Raw genomic sequence first — 17,296 nt, 5'->3', positions numbered from 1 at the left:
ACAAGTATAATGGTGTCCATTGTGGGGCCCGATAAAACTATCTCGAGAATCAAGTCCAACCCACTTGACACTACTACTAACAAGCGATGATGGCACTCTTACTTGTGGGGACTGACGACAATAATGAAGAATATGACAACGAGGAGGAGAACTTTCGAGAAAGAGGTAGGTGCCCCTCCCATGAATGCTTGTTTTTAGGTATTTATAAATTCATGATTAGTTTCAAAGTTTCCTTACTTAAAAAATAATTTGTGTTAGCATTGAGAGAGAAAAGCAACAAAAAGAAATACAACAATAAATTAAATGACAAAATTTAAAGATATATGGTTAAAGAGATGACACAAAGATTTATGCAGATTCAACTGAATGTTGGCCTAATCATGTTCCTAAGAGATCCTCTTGAGAGTTTACTAAAAACTTGAGCTTTTATAGGTTTTGTCCATGAACCTTTGATACAAGTGAATCAAGAGATTTTTCACTGACTTATTCTCCCAATTAAAAGAGAGTTTTTCCATGGGATGAACTCACCAACAAAATAGAAATTTTACCAGCTAATCTCAATTACCAAACAAAACTTTTATCAGGCTGGGTCTTTAACCAAACAGAGATTTTCCAATGGGTAATCTCAAGAATCAAACTCGATCCTTTAAGATTATCGCATTCTTGAAATAAAACAATGACACGACACCAATACAACACTTATCTCACAAGCAATTTTCACTTACATGGCACTAAGACAACTTTGGTGAAAAATGTTTTAAAAAAGAGGAAGAGAGTGATAAAATGTTAATAAATAGGAAAATTATGAATTCTAGTGTGCTTTCGAATGAGGAGAGGTCTTCTATATATAGGAGAAAATGAGGCTAAAAAAGGAAACAATTCATGGGCCGAATTAATGAGCTAATCTATTATTCAAACAAAAAATAGAAGGTTTTGATGTAAAGCAATTGCCAATCATTAAGAGAGTGTCACAAATGATTATAAACTTAACCAAGAGAAAATAATCAATTAGGTATCTAGTTATAATCGATTATTTAGTGGAAAAAGTCTTCCAATCAATTTAGACACTCTCTTAATAAGTTGGCTAGCCTTCAACCATTTATTCAGGTGATTTTATCAAATAAAGAGAGTCTTAAAAGACATTTTAGAGGTGTGTATGTGTGAGTGTATGTGTGTGTGTGTGTGTGTGTGTGTGTGTATGTGTGTGCATGTCTGTGGGTGAGTGGGTGTTTATGTGTGTATGTGTATGTGTGTATTGCGTGTGTGTGTACGTGTTTCCTTAGTATCGTAGGAGTTACTCTCCCACTTTCACAAGACTATGGTAACTCAAACAAACACGACCATACGAGCTTTCAAACTTCTTCTCTTTAACAATTATGAAGCTTTCAAGTTCCTTTTCCAGAGACACCGATCATATAAACACTTCAATGGAACCTTGAATCTTCTATTTGATGAGGCTTGAGATATCTTCAAGTTAATCAACATCACCAAAGAGTTGAAAAGATATCACCACTGTAGCGGGGTATTCATTACCTCATGGTTTATTGACTAAACCAAAAGTAAACATACAATTCGAGTCGCCACCGCACTTTTATTTGTCCAAAGGAAAGGCTAAAAAGCGAACAAAAGCCAAGTAAGAAGTTTTATCAAATCAAAAACTAATAAAAATGATAGAGATCTAGGTAAGGGGGTTGGTTATGAATTGGGAAGGTTTTACGCACCCAAAACATCCTTAGTACTCTAAGGGAACCTATTTTTGCATACATGTGTTGTAGGTTGGTGTTTGTGAGAATATGTGCAAAAGATTGGAGGGATGAGAAAAGAATAGATTATATTTACAATTTTGTTGTTTGAATGGATGAACCCATTGCCTACATACCATCACAAAGGTAGGATCAAAACCTCGTAGTTCGGGGTAAAAATCTCAAAGATTGGTGAATTGATTTGATCAAAAGCCTTAAGGTCTTTTGTTATCAAAGGGAGAAAACTCAACCTAAACCAACAATCCACCATGTGAGGAAGGCTTCAACATACTAGTGAGGGATTAACCCTATAATAAGTATGGAAGACTTATAATCCAATCACTAAGGATAAGGTGAGGTTTACATCAACCACTATGATAACTCAAACATATGACTAATGTTTTTGAAAAGGGTTTAATAAAGGGTGGCCATTGGAACCACAAAATCAACTCGAAGTGAGTTGTATTTACAAATTAGACTTATTTACAAAATGAAGTCAAAGTTGGATTAAGATCCATTCACAATGAGTATTGATGCAAAGATTTTGAAAAGTCAAAGGCATAAGGCCAAGGTTTCTAGTTTGAAAAACAATGTCAAAGTTTAGAAAAGGTTTTTGGCTTGGGTTAAGAAGAAGAGAAGGGCTAGTCCTAAAGCATACAAAGATAAGAGAGAAGATAAAACCCTTGGAGTTCCTTTTCTTGAAATCATAAAAATGATTCAAGATGCTCCTTTCCTTTGGACTTAGCAAACAACAAGCAATCATGCAAATTAGATTCAAGCTCCTAGGATCTCCATTTGGCTTGTCTCTCTTAACTTGGCTACTCATGACAATGGTCCTCTTAATATCTCAAGATGGAATCCCTATCACACAAGAGCAAACATCAAAAAGTTCACAACACAATAAGGGGAATGGACAAAGAAAGAGTTTTGGAAAGGAATTCCTTTGAAGTCAACTTTGAGATCTAGCATTCTAAAGGCATGAGGCCTAGTTGCTCTTCAATAAATTTAGCATTCTAAAGGCATGAGGCCTAGTTGCTCTTGAACTCCTTTAAGCATGGGTAAGTCCTAATTCTAAGTCCTTTCTCCTTTTTGCATTGGGTTCACACAAAATAAAAGCAAAACCAACACAAGACAACAATGTATTTATATACAATAATGAGCTCAAATGAGCAAAAGGAAAATGGCATAAACATAAAATATGTGCTCAAATGAGCAAAATAAAAAGCAATATGAATAAATGAGCAAGAAGTAAACTGCATTAAAGTAAATTGTAAGAAATTAAATGCTTAAATTAAAGTTAGTAATTAGTATGGTTATGTTAGTTTGTCATAAGACAATTTAGCGCTATGTTAAGCAATCGTAAGTGGACTAATGTAGTAGTCACACCTATCTGAGGCCGGTCAGTAAAACTATAGGCAAATAAACACAAGTTAGAGATCATGACTAGTAAGCCAAGCTCCAAAAACTTGTCATGCCAAAAGAAAAGAGGAAAGACCTTGTATGGACTTTAGGTTTTTTTGCTTGACCAAGAAGCAACCTATCTTGGACACAAAGCAACTCACTTGATCTTGGATCAAGTTGAGTTTGATTTGGATCAAAGAAGGTTAAACCTCTCATTTGTCAAGACCAACCATAAGACATTAACTCATTGGCCAAAAAGAAAAAAGAAATGGGATGAAGATGAAATGGATGGAAAGAGAATTCAAGTATCAAATACAACTGGTCAAAAGTGAATCAAATCATCATCAACCAATGCTAAACAGAAGAGAAATGAAGATCACAAGTCAACAAGTCAAACATATTTTTTTGGTATTTTTTGAATTAGAATAAAATGTAAAATAAAATAAACAAAATATGGCCAAACCTCAAATTCAATTCAAATAAACTTCAACAAGTCCAATTAAATTCTCATAGGTTTAACATGGTCAAACCAGCTTTGACAAAAAATTTCAACAATTTTTGAAATCAGAAACTATCTAAAAACAATTAAAAACAACAAAAATAACACAATATGAATTAAAATCTCAAATCAATTAAGAAATTGATGAGACTATTTTCCATTGACTTATCATGATCCATAGATGTTAAGAAAATATTTTTGGATTTTTCAAATATCAAAAAGTATTTTAAAATGAATTAAAACTATTAAAAACCAAATAATTCACAAAAAATATTAAATGAAGTCACAAAAATAATTAAAAATCAAAATATGAAACTAGATTTTTTAAGAATTTTTTTGGCATTGGTCTCATATTTTTGTGACTTCAAATAAAATATTTATGAATTTTTGAAAATATAAGGGATTAAATGAAATAAAAACAAAAATAAGAAAATCAGGAAAAACCAGCGCCATCTGATCATCTCATTAATTGACGTGGCAATGATCATGTGATTCAAAGGCGCGGTCACACGAAAGACCAAAGTCAAGCGTGCTACACCTGGATCTAAAAGAAGTCAAAACAATGAAAGGCCAGGATTATAACGTTTCAGTGAGATCCAAGGGCCATGAAGCTCCCACGTGGGGATGGTGGTGGAAACCACCATCTTCTCCGGCGATCTAACCAGATCCGGCCACCACGCGCAAGGAAATGAAGTTTAATGAAAATGAAAAATGAAGGTATCAAAATGAAGCTGAGGTGATGTACATCACCCATATAACCATGGATCCTCCTCAAAGTTCCTATTTAGAGAGAAACATGAGCTTGAAGACATGGTGCATGAACTGAAATGGCACTATTTGCAAAATTGAGACCACCACTGGCCTGCCTCATGCATGAGGACTTCAGAAAACAACACAAACCAAAGAAATTCACATCATATTGCAAGATCCAAATCAAGAAAGTTTGGTGTTATACCTCTGAAATGGAGCTTTAAACAGCACAAATTGTCCAAGTTCTTGATCCAATCTTGCTCTGGAAGTGTGATGGTGATGCAAGGTTAAGGAATTAAGTTGTGAAGATCAACTAATGATGTTGAAATTCAAGCTTGAAATTGGAAATGAAAACTGAAAAATTCCTTTAGTGAGGGTTTGGTTTTCAATTCAGCAGCACTTCAGATCTCCTTGTGGTTACCATTTGAATGAGAATGAGCTTCTATTTATAGCTGGAATGGATGCAAGGTAATGCTTGGCTCGTGTGCATGAAATTTGGATCCTCCATGCATGGGCCTGTACAGGCGCACGTGAGGCCCAAGAATGAATGCAAATCCATGCTGAACTCATATGGAAGTGAATTGGACGTGCACAAGGGGCTGCACAAGCTGGCACATGAAGTTTCAAAGTGAAATGAAAAAATGACCATAAACATTAAGCTCTTCGAAACTCACTCATGGAAAGTCCAAAAAATTAATGTTAGTAATGGTTGGAAAGCCCTTGAAATAAGGAACAAAAGTCATGTTGGGAAAAAATTCATTTGGCAATTGGAAATGTATGAAAACTGGTTGTGAAGTTTTGGGTACAAAACATGTCTAGGTTCCCTTTGATTTTTTTTACCAAAAGCAAGCATCTTCAAGCCCTTATGTTTCAATGATGAAAGCCTCAAATGGAAACACCTACAACATAAAAGTTGTAGATAATTTCAAGATAATCAATTTAGACTCAAATTTTGCATCATTTTGATTTTTCATGAGAAAGTTACGGGCACTTGAAGTTGGACATTTTTCAAATTCAATGACTTAGGTCCAAAGTGACCTATAATGTTTTGTATTATCACATGTGTTTCTTTTAGGATTATGAAATTTTTTCCAAAATAACATTTGAAGTAGACATATTAAGATTTCCAATGCATTTGGTCTCACCTAAAAATCATAAAAAATAATGAAGTTAGGTCCCTGGGAAGTTGACCCAAAATTAGGGTTTCAGTCAAAATGACCTATAATGTTTTGAAATGAATGATGACCTTCCAAGTTTCAAATGGATTTTTGATGAACATTAAATTAGTTCATATGGTTCTTAAGAACATATTTTCTCCTGGGGTCATCTTCATTTGACAAACACATCACAGTTTGTGTCTCAGTGATCCTCAATTTAGTCAAATGACTTGACTGGTTAACTTCTCAAGGTCAAACTTCAAATCTTGATGAATGAATGGTTGAGGGGCCTAAAATAGGCTCATATATGCATAAAATAATGAATTAAAGAACTTCCCTTGATTAAATTTGATCATAGGTTGAGGTTGCTTCATGAGCAAGGCACAGTCAATGCACAGTTGAATTAGGGTTTCCTTGGGAAACAATCCTCAAGCCCTTTGGGTTATCTTGATCAAATTGGCAAATTGAGATACATGGGAGACATATATGATGATTAATATCTTTGTGGACCATTGTCATGCTTGTTCTCATCTTCATCTAGCCACTTCATTGAGCTTATGAGCCTCCTAGGAGCATGGGAGCACATGATCCCTTGAGCTTCAAAACCAAAAGAGTTAGTGACATGTTTTTGTGCTTTTGGTTAGTAAACAAATAAGAAAAGCAATAATATACAATACAAGCATGCTTGGTGGTCTCTGTAAGGGCAAAGTGTCAGACAACATACGATCGCAAGTTTCGATGATGACAAATGACCACCATGCATGTCTACAAACAAATGCAACACATCACCGATCATATCCTTTCCTATGCTTATCTAAATCTGTTATAATTCTTAAAAACATATGTGGACAAAGTGTGATCATGAAAAAATGCATGAAAATCACAAAATACGATTTTTTGCAGGTTTGTAGGCTTTGAGTCGACCGCAAGGGTCAGTGCATAAGCCTCGGGTCAGCGCATAACACAGACTAGTTGTGATTGGTCAGCGCATGATGCTTTGAGTCAACCACAGGTCAGCTCATGGAAGCTATGAGTCGACCGCAAGGGTCAGCGCATGAGCCACGGGTCAGCGCATAACTCAGACAAACTGGAGATTGATCAGCGCATACTTGCTTGAGTCGACCATAAGGGTCGGCGCATAGCTCACGGGTCAGCACATAAATCCCTTGAGTCGACCACAGGTCGGCGCATGGCATAGTGATGCTATCCACGGGTCAGCGCATGAAACCTTTGAGTCGACCATAGGGGTCAGCGCATTCCCCACGGGTCAGCGCACGCCGACCTATGGTCGACCGCTCGGGCGTAAACTCAGTTTTCTGAGTATTTTCCACTGTTTGAAAAGCTGTTATTTTTGGTTTGTAAGCTGTTACTATAAATAGAAGTAAAATCACTTTTATCAACTAACATTTGTCAATTTGAATTCAAGTGTTCAAGGAAACAAGAAAGAGTGAAATAGGTGTCCAAGATTCATCATCTTCATCTTCAACATCTCACAACACATCAACTACACACAACCATTTTTGATGTGCTTCGTGTTCGGTTAAAGGTGATAAGGTTCGAAGCTGTGATCGAAGAATCCGGTTCGGGTTGAAGCTTGTGGCATGTTCTTTCTTGAATAAAACCGTTAGGGTTTTGTCCTCCAATACGGGTTTGTGTTTGGGGGTTTTTGGACGAATTGCTTCATCAATATTCAGCCGAGCGAAGGTGATTGAGAAGAGGAAGTCTTCATCAGTCTAGTAGCGGATTCAGTGATATTGAAGTGAAGGATTCGGGTTCGGTTCGTTGTGTTTGAGATCAGCCGGGCCGAGGGTTTGAAGATCGGAAGATTCTTCAACAAAGGGGCTGGAATCGGAGGTCTAGCAACAACGATCGAAGGTCTTGATTCATCTTGAATCAAGGAGCAAGGATAGGAAGCATCATTCAACACATTGGAAGTTCTGTTGTTTACTTGCTTTGCAATCCTTGTATAGACGGTTAAATTTCACAGGTGATATCTAATTAATCATCTCAATTCTAATTTTAGAATTGAGGGCAGACGTACCCCGAAGCGAGGACGGCGGGGGAACTGCCTCATCAAATCTCTGTCTTCTTTAATTTTCTACATAAGTGTTTTTCAGCTTAAAAATTAAGTGATTTTAGTTTAAGCAATTTTACCAAACGTTGATATAAGTTGAGTAAGAGATTAAAACTGCTGTTTGAATACAAAGTACAATAGTGTATTGTACTAGGTCAATTTGAATTACTTACTCAACTCAAATATCTCTTGGAGTGCTTATGCACACCAAGTGTTTGTAAATTTGCATAAGCCAAAGTTGCCTTAAGTTTGCATCCAGTTTAATTTGGTATTTTTGGATCATTGGAACTAGGCTTGCTAGTTAGTGAAATATATCATTGAGTGTGCAAATAGTGTAGTAATTTGTATTTCACTTTATCTCTAATCCATTAGCTTAACGCATATCCGGTTTTCCAATAACGATTCGTTTTAGACTAAAATTTTCCTCGGCCGCTTCCGCACTTAAAACAAATTTTCAAAACCAATTTTCTTTTAAATTGGCAGCGCCGACTCAAGTTTTTAATTGGGATCTATTCAACCCCCCCCCCCCCTTCTAGATCCGTGCCATAGTCTAACAAGTGGTATCAGGAGCTCCGGTTCACTCCGTGCTTCAAAATACAACTTTGATAGAAAATGGCTAACGAACCTAAAGGGGCTTATAATAGAGCTCCCGTTTTCAATGGTGAAAATTATAGTTATTGGAAAGACTGTATGCGGGTGCACATAAATTCCATAGATAGAAAAATATGGAATGTTATTCTCAATGGTCCAATTCAAATAACCATGACCAATGAGAACAACGAAGTGGTGCCTAAGCCCGAAGCACAATGGACCGATGATGATGAAAAGAAATACAATTATGATTGGAAAGCCAAAAATATCCTAATCTCCTCATTAGGTGTAGATGAATACTATCGTGTATCCCATTGTCCTACTGCTAAGGCCATGTGGGATTCACTACAAATTGCCCATGAGGGGACGAATGATGTTAAATTGGCTAGAATCAATACACTAACACAAGAGTTTGATCTCTTCTTCATGGAGCAAGGGGAAACCATTGCTGACATGCAAAAGAGATTCACTCATCTCATCAATCGATTACATTCACTTGGTAGGCCTGTTTCCAATGATATTGCTACTAATAAGATCTTAAGATGTCTTAACAGGGAATGGCAGCCGAAAGTGACCGCCATCAAAGAGGCAAATGATCTTACCACATTGGACTTGACAACATTGTTCGGTAAACTACAAGAGCACGAACAAGTTCTCTTAAGCCTGGAACAACACGAAAAGAAAGATAAGAAAGACAAAGCAAAGGTGAGTGAAAATAAATCAATAGCTCTAAAGACTTCCTTCTCAAAGTCTCAAGCAAAAGAGCAAAGTGATTATTCATCGAGTGACGAAGAAGAAGAGGACAAGAGTGAAGATATGGGGTTGTTCGTCAAACGCTACAACCGTTACGTGAGAAAGAACGGCATCCAACATTCCGAGAAGAACTTGGTAAACTTCCGGAAGCAATCTAGGTTCTCTAAAAATGATGACTCAAAAGGAAAAACAACTAGAGGGTCGTGCTATAAGTGTGGAAAGCCGGGTCACTACAAACCGGACTGTCCGATGAACAAAAAGACAAAAGAAAAAGATTCATACAAATCACACAAGAAACCATCAAAGCCAAGGAGAGCATACATAGCTTGGGAAAGCGATAGCGACTCCTCCGATGATGAAAGTTCTAGTGATGAAGATGAAAATGCAAATCTATGTCTCTCTGCTCATCAAAAGAACAAAAAGAAACAGGTACGACATGCTAAATATGAAAAATCCTCTAGTATGTCTCATCATGAATTGCAAACTACTTTTGATACTTTACACTATGAAGCGAAAGAGGCCTTTAAAAGGCTTGCCTCAAATAAGAATTTTTTTTCTCATTTGGAACATAAAATTCAAGAATCCGAACGGAAACTTGAGGCACTTAAAGCTTCTATAGTGGAAAGCACAAAAACAAGTTATGAGGACCTTAGAAGTAAAATGATGAACTTTGGGTGTGATACTTGTTACATTTGGCAAGGTGAAGTAAGAAATCTAAAGGCCAAACTTGACAAGTCTCTTGAGCCCAAGATAACTTTTGCTATCGACAAATCAAACTTTCGAAAAAGTATGGTTAATCCATATCAAAAATATAAATATGTTATAAAGGATGAAGATAGCAAAAGAAATCCAAATGTAAATTTCTCTTGTCTCTATTGTTGCAAGAAAGGCCATTCCATTGCTAAATGTAGATTTAGGAGGTTTTTAGTTCCTAAAGGCATTTATCAATGGATGCCCAAATGCAACCATTTCGTTCCTCACCATTCAGGACCCAATAAGCAATTGGGTACCTTCTCTTGTTAATTATCTTGTCACAGGTACAATGCCTCGAGACTACCGAGAGAAGATGGGTTCTCGACAGTGGATGCTCAAGGCACATGTCAGGTGACATATCTCTCTTCATTGACTTTGTGGCTAAGAAGAAGGGATATGTAACTTATGATGACAACAACCGTGGAGCAATACTTGGTAAAGGTAGTGTAGGTAACCCTTCTTCCACTACTATTTCTGATGTATTACTTGTCGAAGGTCTTAAACACAATCTACTTAGCATCAGTCAATTATGTGACAAAGGATACAATGTATCGTTTTCAAAAGATTGTTGCAAAATTGTACATAATGATGATAAGAAGAGTATGTTTAATGGCCTACGTGTGAACAATGTCTATATGCTTGACTTAAATGAAGTATCATTAACAAGTGACAAATGCCTTGTAACAATGAGTGAAGATTCATGGTTATGGCATAGGCGTTTAGCACATGTTAACTTTGACTTACTTAACAAAGTTGTCTCAAAAGATCTAGTCCTAGGTCTCCCCAAAATTAAGTTCACCTAGGATCACCTTTGTGATGCTTGTCAAAAGGGGAAGCAAACGAGGATCTCATTTAAATCCAAAAATGTCGTTTCAACAACGAGACCTCTCGAGCTTCTCCATATGGATTTATTTGGGCCATCTAGGATTAAAAGTCTAGGAGGAAACTATTACGGTTTCGTAATAGTGGACGACTTTTCTCGATTTTGTTGGACTATTTTCTTAGTAAGTAAGAGCGACACATTCGCCGCCTTTGAACGATTTGCTAAGCTTTCCCAAAATAAACTAAATACAAACATTGTTGCAATTAGAAGCGATCATGGAGGTGAGTTTGAAAATCACTTATTTGAAGAATATTGCGGTAACCATGGTATTGATCATAACTTCTCCGCTCCACGTACTCCTCAACAAAATGGGGTTGTGGAGCGTAAAAATCGAATTTTGGAAGAATTGGGAAGAACAATAATCAATGAAAGTGGCTTACCGAAATATTTTTGGGCTGACGCCATTAGTACGGCTTGTTACGTTCTGAATAGGGTGCTCATTCGCCCCATTCTAAACAAAACACCGTATGAACTTTTAAAAGGGCGAAAGCCAAAGTTTCTCACTTACATGTCTTTGGTTGCAAATGTTTTGTATTGAACAATGGAAAGGAAAACTTAGGGAAATTCGATTCCAAGGCCGACGAAGGTATCTTCCTCGGATACTCTCAATCTAGCAAAGCATATAGAATTTACAACAAATGATTACTTGTTGTAGAAGAGTCTGTACATGTTACTTTTGATGAATCCAATCCGAGAAACGTCGGAAAGGGTAGTGTTTTTCATGGTGCAGGTACATCTACTGAAGACATACTCAAAGGTTGCGAGCCGGGGATTGATCAACCCGACATAGTCAAAATTGAGGAGGATAAAGATGTACACCATGAGGAAACCGAGGTAGCTCATCCGCCTTCAAACGATGATCTCCCTCAAGCTTGGAAGTCTTCCAAAGACCATCCAATCGATAACATTCTCGGAGATATCTCAAAGGGTGTAACAACTCGATCTAAGCTAAGTAATTTCTGTTATCACTTCGCTTTCGTTTCGTAGATGGAACCTAAAAACCCTAAAGAAGCCCTACTCGATGAACACTGGTTTTTATCAATGCAGGAGGAACTTAATCAGTTCACTAGAAATGAGGTTTGGGACCTTGTCCCTCCTCCGCGAGATCATCGAGTAATCGGCACCCGATGGGTGTTTAGGAACAAACTGGACAAAAACGAGGTAATAACCCGTAATAAGGCGCGTTTAGTCGCGCAAGGGTATAACCAAGAGGAAGGCATCGACTATGAGGAAACTTATGCGCCGGTTGCCCGACTCGAGGCTATACGCCTTCTCCTTGCCTTCGCTTGTGCGAAAGATTTTAAGCTATTCCAAATGGATGTTAAGAGTGTGTTCCTTAACGGTCACATAAATGAAGAGGTTTACGTCGCACAACCTCCGGGTTTCAAATCCCATGAGTATCCTAATCATGTTTATAAACTGAAAAGGGCTTTGTATGGCCTCAAACAAGCTCCTAGAGCTTGGTATGAGAGACTAAACAAATTCTTACTCGATCAAGGCTACTCAAGAGGAAAGGTTGACACAACCCTCTTCATTAAACGTCAAGGAAAGCACTTGATATTAGTGCAAATTTATGTAGATGATATCATATTTGGGTCTACTAACATGAATCTTGTGAGAGAGTTTTCTGACCTTATGCAGGGCGAATTCGAGATGAGTATGATGGGGGAGCTCACATACTTTCTCGGTCTGCAAATTAAACAGCTCAAAGAAGGAACTTTCGTGAGCCAGACAAAGTACTGTTTGGACCTTATCAAGAGATTTGACATGGCAAAAGCTAAGGCCATAGACACCCCCATGCCTACTTGTACAAACTTGAACAAAGATGAAGACGGTAAGGAAGTAGATGTAAAACGATATAGAGGTATGATTGGTTCACTCCTTTATCTTATTGCTTCTCATCCCGATATTATGTTTAGCGTATGCATGTGCGCAAGATATCAATCATGTCCCAAGGAATCCCATTTAAAAGCCGTTAAACGAATACTTCGATACCTATCCGGTACTCCGAAGTATGGACTATGGTATTCCAAAGGTAATGATTGTTTATTGGTAGGCTTCTCCGATTCCGATTTTGCCGGTTGCAAATCGGATAGGAAAAGTACCAGTGGCACTTGTCACTTATTTTCAAACTCTTTGGTCAGTTGGCATAGCAAGAAACAAGTTTCAGTTGCTTTGTCAACCGCCGAAGCGGAATACGTTGCCGCCGGTAGTTGTTGTGCCCAAATCTTATGGATTAAGCAACAACTATTGGATTTTAACCTCAAACTTGAACGTATTCCCATTTTTTGTGACAATACAAGTGCCATTAACCTCACCAAGAACCCTGTGCTGCATTCACGTACGAAACATATCGAAATTCGACACCACTTTCTTCGTGATCATGTAGAGAAAGGTGACATTGTATTTGAACATGTTAATACTGAAAATCAACTAGCGGACATCTTCACAAAGCCGCTAGCCACTGAACCTTTCTTTCATATCCACCGAGAACTTGGTATTCTCGATATTTCAGAACGGGCACTATAATCTGCTGTTTTACTTTATTCCATATAAGACTATAATCTTGTACTTATAACAAATTAATGTTGTTGCAAGCACAAGTTTACCGTTCACCAAGTCACTCCGGCATCGAGGTGATACTATTCCTCTCTTTCTCTCTCTGCAAAGTCTCATGGTTAAAATAGTTATACCTCATAATGATAGTGTGTATATGTGCATGATGTATCTCTTTGGATGTTTATTCTCGTATGGCATTCTAACTATGCATCAAACTTGTCAACGTATGTGAAGAAAAATGTAAAACTGAAATCTTTGCTTGTTGTTTGAGTGTATTCATTTCTCTGTTATGCTTGTTTGTGCACAATCTATTTTAATGATTATTGTTCTTTTAATTAATGATTATCATTCAGTAATGATATTGGTGTGATATTATTATCTGTTTGTGTTATTTCCTGTGAAATTTTTATGTTATGTTGAATAATTGTTCCTTGTCTCTTTTTGATGTTGTCAAAGGGGGAGAAGAGTACAAGCAGCCAAAATGTTCGCCATAATTAACAGTCGGTTTTGCAGATAGCGTTAGATTACAAAATAAAGGGGGAGTGTGCACAATGTGTGTAAATACTGCATGTTGTTTGTCTCTTTGGCTGTGCACAGGTTGTCATCATCAAAAAGGGGGAGTATGTAAGGGCAAAGCGTCAGACAACATACGATCGCAAGTTTCGATGATGACAAATGACCACCATGCATGTCTACAAACAAATGCAACACATCACTGATCATATCCTTTCCTATGCTTATCTAAATCTGTTATAATTCTTAAAAACATATGTGGACAAAGTGTGATCATGACGAAATGCATGAAAATCACAAAATACGATTTTTTGCATGTTTGTAGGCTTTGAGTCGACCGCAAGGGTCAGCGCATAAGCCTCGGGTCAGCACATAACACAGACTAGTTGTGATTGGTCAGCGCATGATGCTTTGAGTCAACCACAGGTCAGCTCATGGAAGCTATGAGTCGACCGCAAGGGTCAGCGCATGAGCCACGGGTCAGCGCATAACTCAGACAAACTGGAGATTGATCAGCGCATACTTGCTTGAGTCGACCATAAGGGTCGGCGCATAGCTCACGGGTCAGCACATAAATTCCTTGAGTCGACCACAGGTCGGCGCATGGCATAGTGATGCTATCCATGGGTCAACGCATGAAACCTTTGAGTCGACCATAGGGGTCAGCGCATTCCCCACGGGTCAGTGCACGCCGACCTATGGTCGACCGCTCGGGCGTAAACTCAGTTTTCTGAGTATTTTCCACTGTTTGAAAAGCTGTTATTTTTGGTTTGTAAGCTGTTACTATAAATAGAAGTAAAATCACTTTTATCAACTAACATTTGTCAATTTGAATTCAAGTGTTCAAGGAAACAAGAAAGAGTGAAATAGGTGTCCAAGATTCATCATCTTCATCTTCAACATCTCACAACACATCAACTACACACAACCATTTTTGATGTGCTTCGTGTTCGGTTAAAGGTGATAAGGTTCGAAGCTGTGATCGAAGAATCCGGTTCGGGTTGAAGCTTGTGGCAGGTTCTTTCTTGAATAAAACCGTTAGGGTTTTTTCCTCCAATACGGGTTTGTGTTTGGGGGTTTTTGGACGAATTGCTTCATCAATATTCAGCCGAGCGAAGGTGATTGAGAAGAGGAAGTCTTCATCAGTCTAGTAGCGGATTCGGTGATATTGAAGTGAAGGATTCGGGTTCGGTTCGTTGTGTTTGAGATCAGCCGGGCCGAGGGTTTGAAGATCGGAAGATTCTTCAACAAAGGGGCTGGAATCGGAGGTCTAGCAACAACGATCGAAGGTCTTGATTCATCTTGAATCAAGGAGCAAGGATAGGAAGCATCATTCAACACATTGGAAGTTCTGTTGTTTACTTGCTTTGCAATCCTTGTATAAACGGTTAAATTTCACAGGTGATATCTAATTAATCATCTCAATTCTAATTTTAGAATTGAGGGCAGACGTACCCCGAAGCGAGGACGGCGGGGGAACTGCCTCATCAAATCTCTGTCTTCTTTAATTTTCTGCATAAGTGTTTTTCAGCTTAAAAATTAAGTGATTTTAGTTTAAACAATTTTACCAAACGTTGATATAAGTTGAGTAAGAGATTAAAACTGCTGTTTGAATACAAAGTACAATAGTGTATTGTACTAGGTCAATTTGAATTACTTACTCAACTCAAATATCTCTTGGAGTGCTTATGCACACCAAGTGTTTGTAAATTTGCATAAGCCAAAGTTGTCTTAAGTTTGCATCCAGTTTAATTTGGTATTTTTGGATCATTGGAACTAGGCTTGCTAGTTAGTGAAATATATCATTGAGTGTGCAAATAGTGTAGTAATTTGTATTTCACTTTATCTCTAATCCATTAGCTTAACGCATATCCGGTTTTCCAATAACGATTCGTTTTAGACTAAAATTTTCCTCGGCCGCTTCCGCACTTAAAACAAATTTTCAAAACCAATTTTCTTTTAAATTGGCAGCGCCGACTCAAGTTTTTAATTGGGATCTATTCAACCCCCCCCCCTTCTAGATCCGTGCCATAGTCTAACAGTCTCAAACCACTCACACAAGTCCCACCCAAGGGTTAAGGAGCCAAACATGTTATAGTCCTTGAGGCAATGCAATGAGCAAATGATATGATGCCATGAGGGATCTTATGGTCAAAATTAGGGTCTTACAGATGCCCCTATTTAAGGTCATTCTAGCCGGAGATATAAAGGTTAAAATCTTCATCTCGACGAGATAGAATGGGCTTAAATAATAACAAAGAGACGAGTTTTGGTCCCTAAGAGACCTCATGATGCAAATGTATGCGTGCAAAAAATAAAATCTTCATGGTGAATAATTGCCACGAAGGAAAAGAAATCAGGAGAAACTCAAAAATCCATAGGAGTAACACACTCACTAGGGAGACCGAGACTCTGGGAAAGAATAAGGTAAAAATGTGTGAGCAGATCACGGCTTGAGAACTTGTTGGGAGACACGAAGGGATTCCATGAAAGTAAATCAATGGAAAGACTCGAGCTGACGCAAAGATGCATGTATTGGGGAATATGCCAATATAGCAAAACTATCCACAAAGGATTCTTCAGACAAAAATTTGGACTCAGACGGGGACATCCACAAAGGACTCAGCTGAGGAAGAAACAACGAGATATTACCGGTTACTGGGTAGTAAAATCAAAAGGGAAACATATTGTCAAATCACTGGTTACTGGGTGAGAGCACAACATGCTCAAGGAGAAAGAATATCTAAGACCGGTATAAGGGTGAGAAATATCAATCATCTGAAACGTCTGAGGAGGACCTAAAAGGCACATCTCAACTCAAGAAAATATGACTCCACATGGGACAAGAAGTCATAATAGGGAGCAGAAGGAAGGAACACCAGGGATGCCGGTTACTGGTGATCAACCAGTCGTGAATTGGGAACAAATCCAAGACACTCATCATCCAAAAGGAGGGCTGAAAAAGCAAACTCATCTTACAAGATGGGTATTCGATCTCATAAGGAAATACGAATCTTACTCAACTAGGAAAGAAAAAGACTTCAACTGAAGAGCGCATGAGATATATTATCTATTACCATCATAACGTAGATAACATACTCGCATGGAAGATTATCCACAACCGGCTACTGGGTTAATGAAGGATAAATCGACCGAGAAGAAAGGACATCGGGATACCGGTTACTGGGTATAAAATGATGACCAATCAAAAGGGAGAAACAATCATTACCAAACAAGGGTAAATGAAAGATGACTCGCTGGGGATACATTGACCAGAGCAATTATCCAAGAGATATATCACTGGTTACTGGGTGGTATACTCAAAAGTGAAGGAATATCAATACCGGTTACTGGGTAGAAAACCACAGAAGTGGGACTTACAACTACCGGTTACTGGGTAGGAGGCCAACAAAGAGGGGGTAACAAGAAAGGAGTCAATCTAGGAACAAACTAGAAAGACACAATTAACAAGACTCAACCCGATGAGGATAAAACTCAGGGGAGTAACTCCATCCCGATACACAATTGGGGAGGAAACTGAAGCAATAATCATCCACGAGGACATAACTCAGTGGGGAATAAAGAAGGAAAGATAGACACTTTCTGCCTATGAGGTTGACT

This window comes from Lathyrus oleraceus, chromosome 5 (genome assembly GCF_024323335.1).
Source record: "Lathyrus oleraceus cultivar Zhongwan6 chromosome 5, CAAS_Psat_ZW6_1.0, whole genome shotgun sequence".
Taxonomy (NCBI): Eukaryota; Viridiplantae; Streptophyta; class Magnoliopsida; order Fabales; family Fabaceae; genus Lathyrus; species Lathyrus oleraceus.
Note: the sequence above shows the minus strand (reverse complement) of the source record.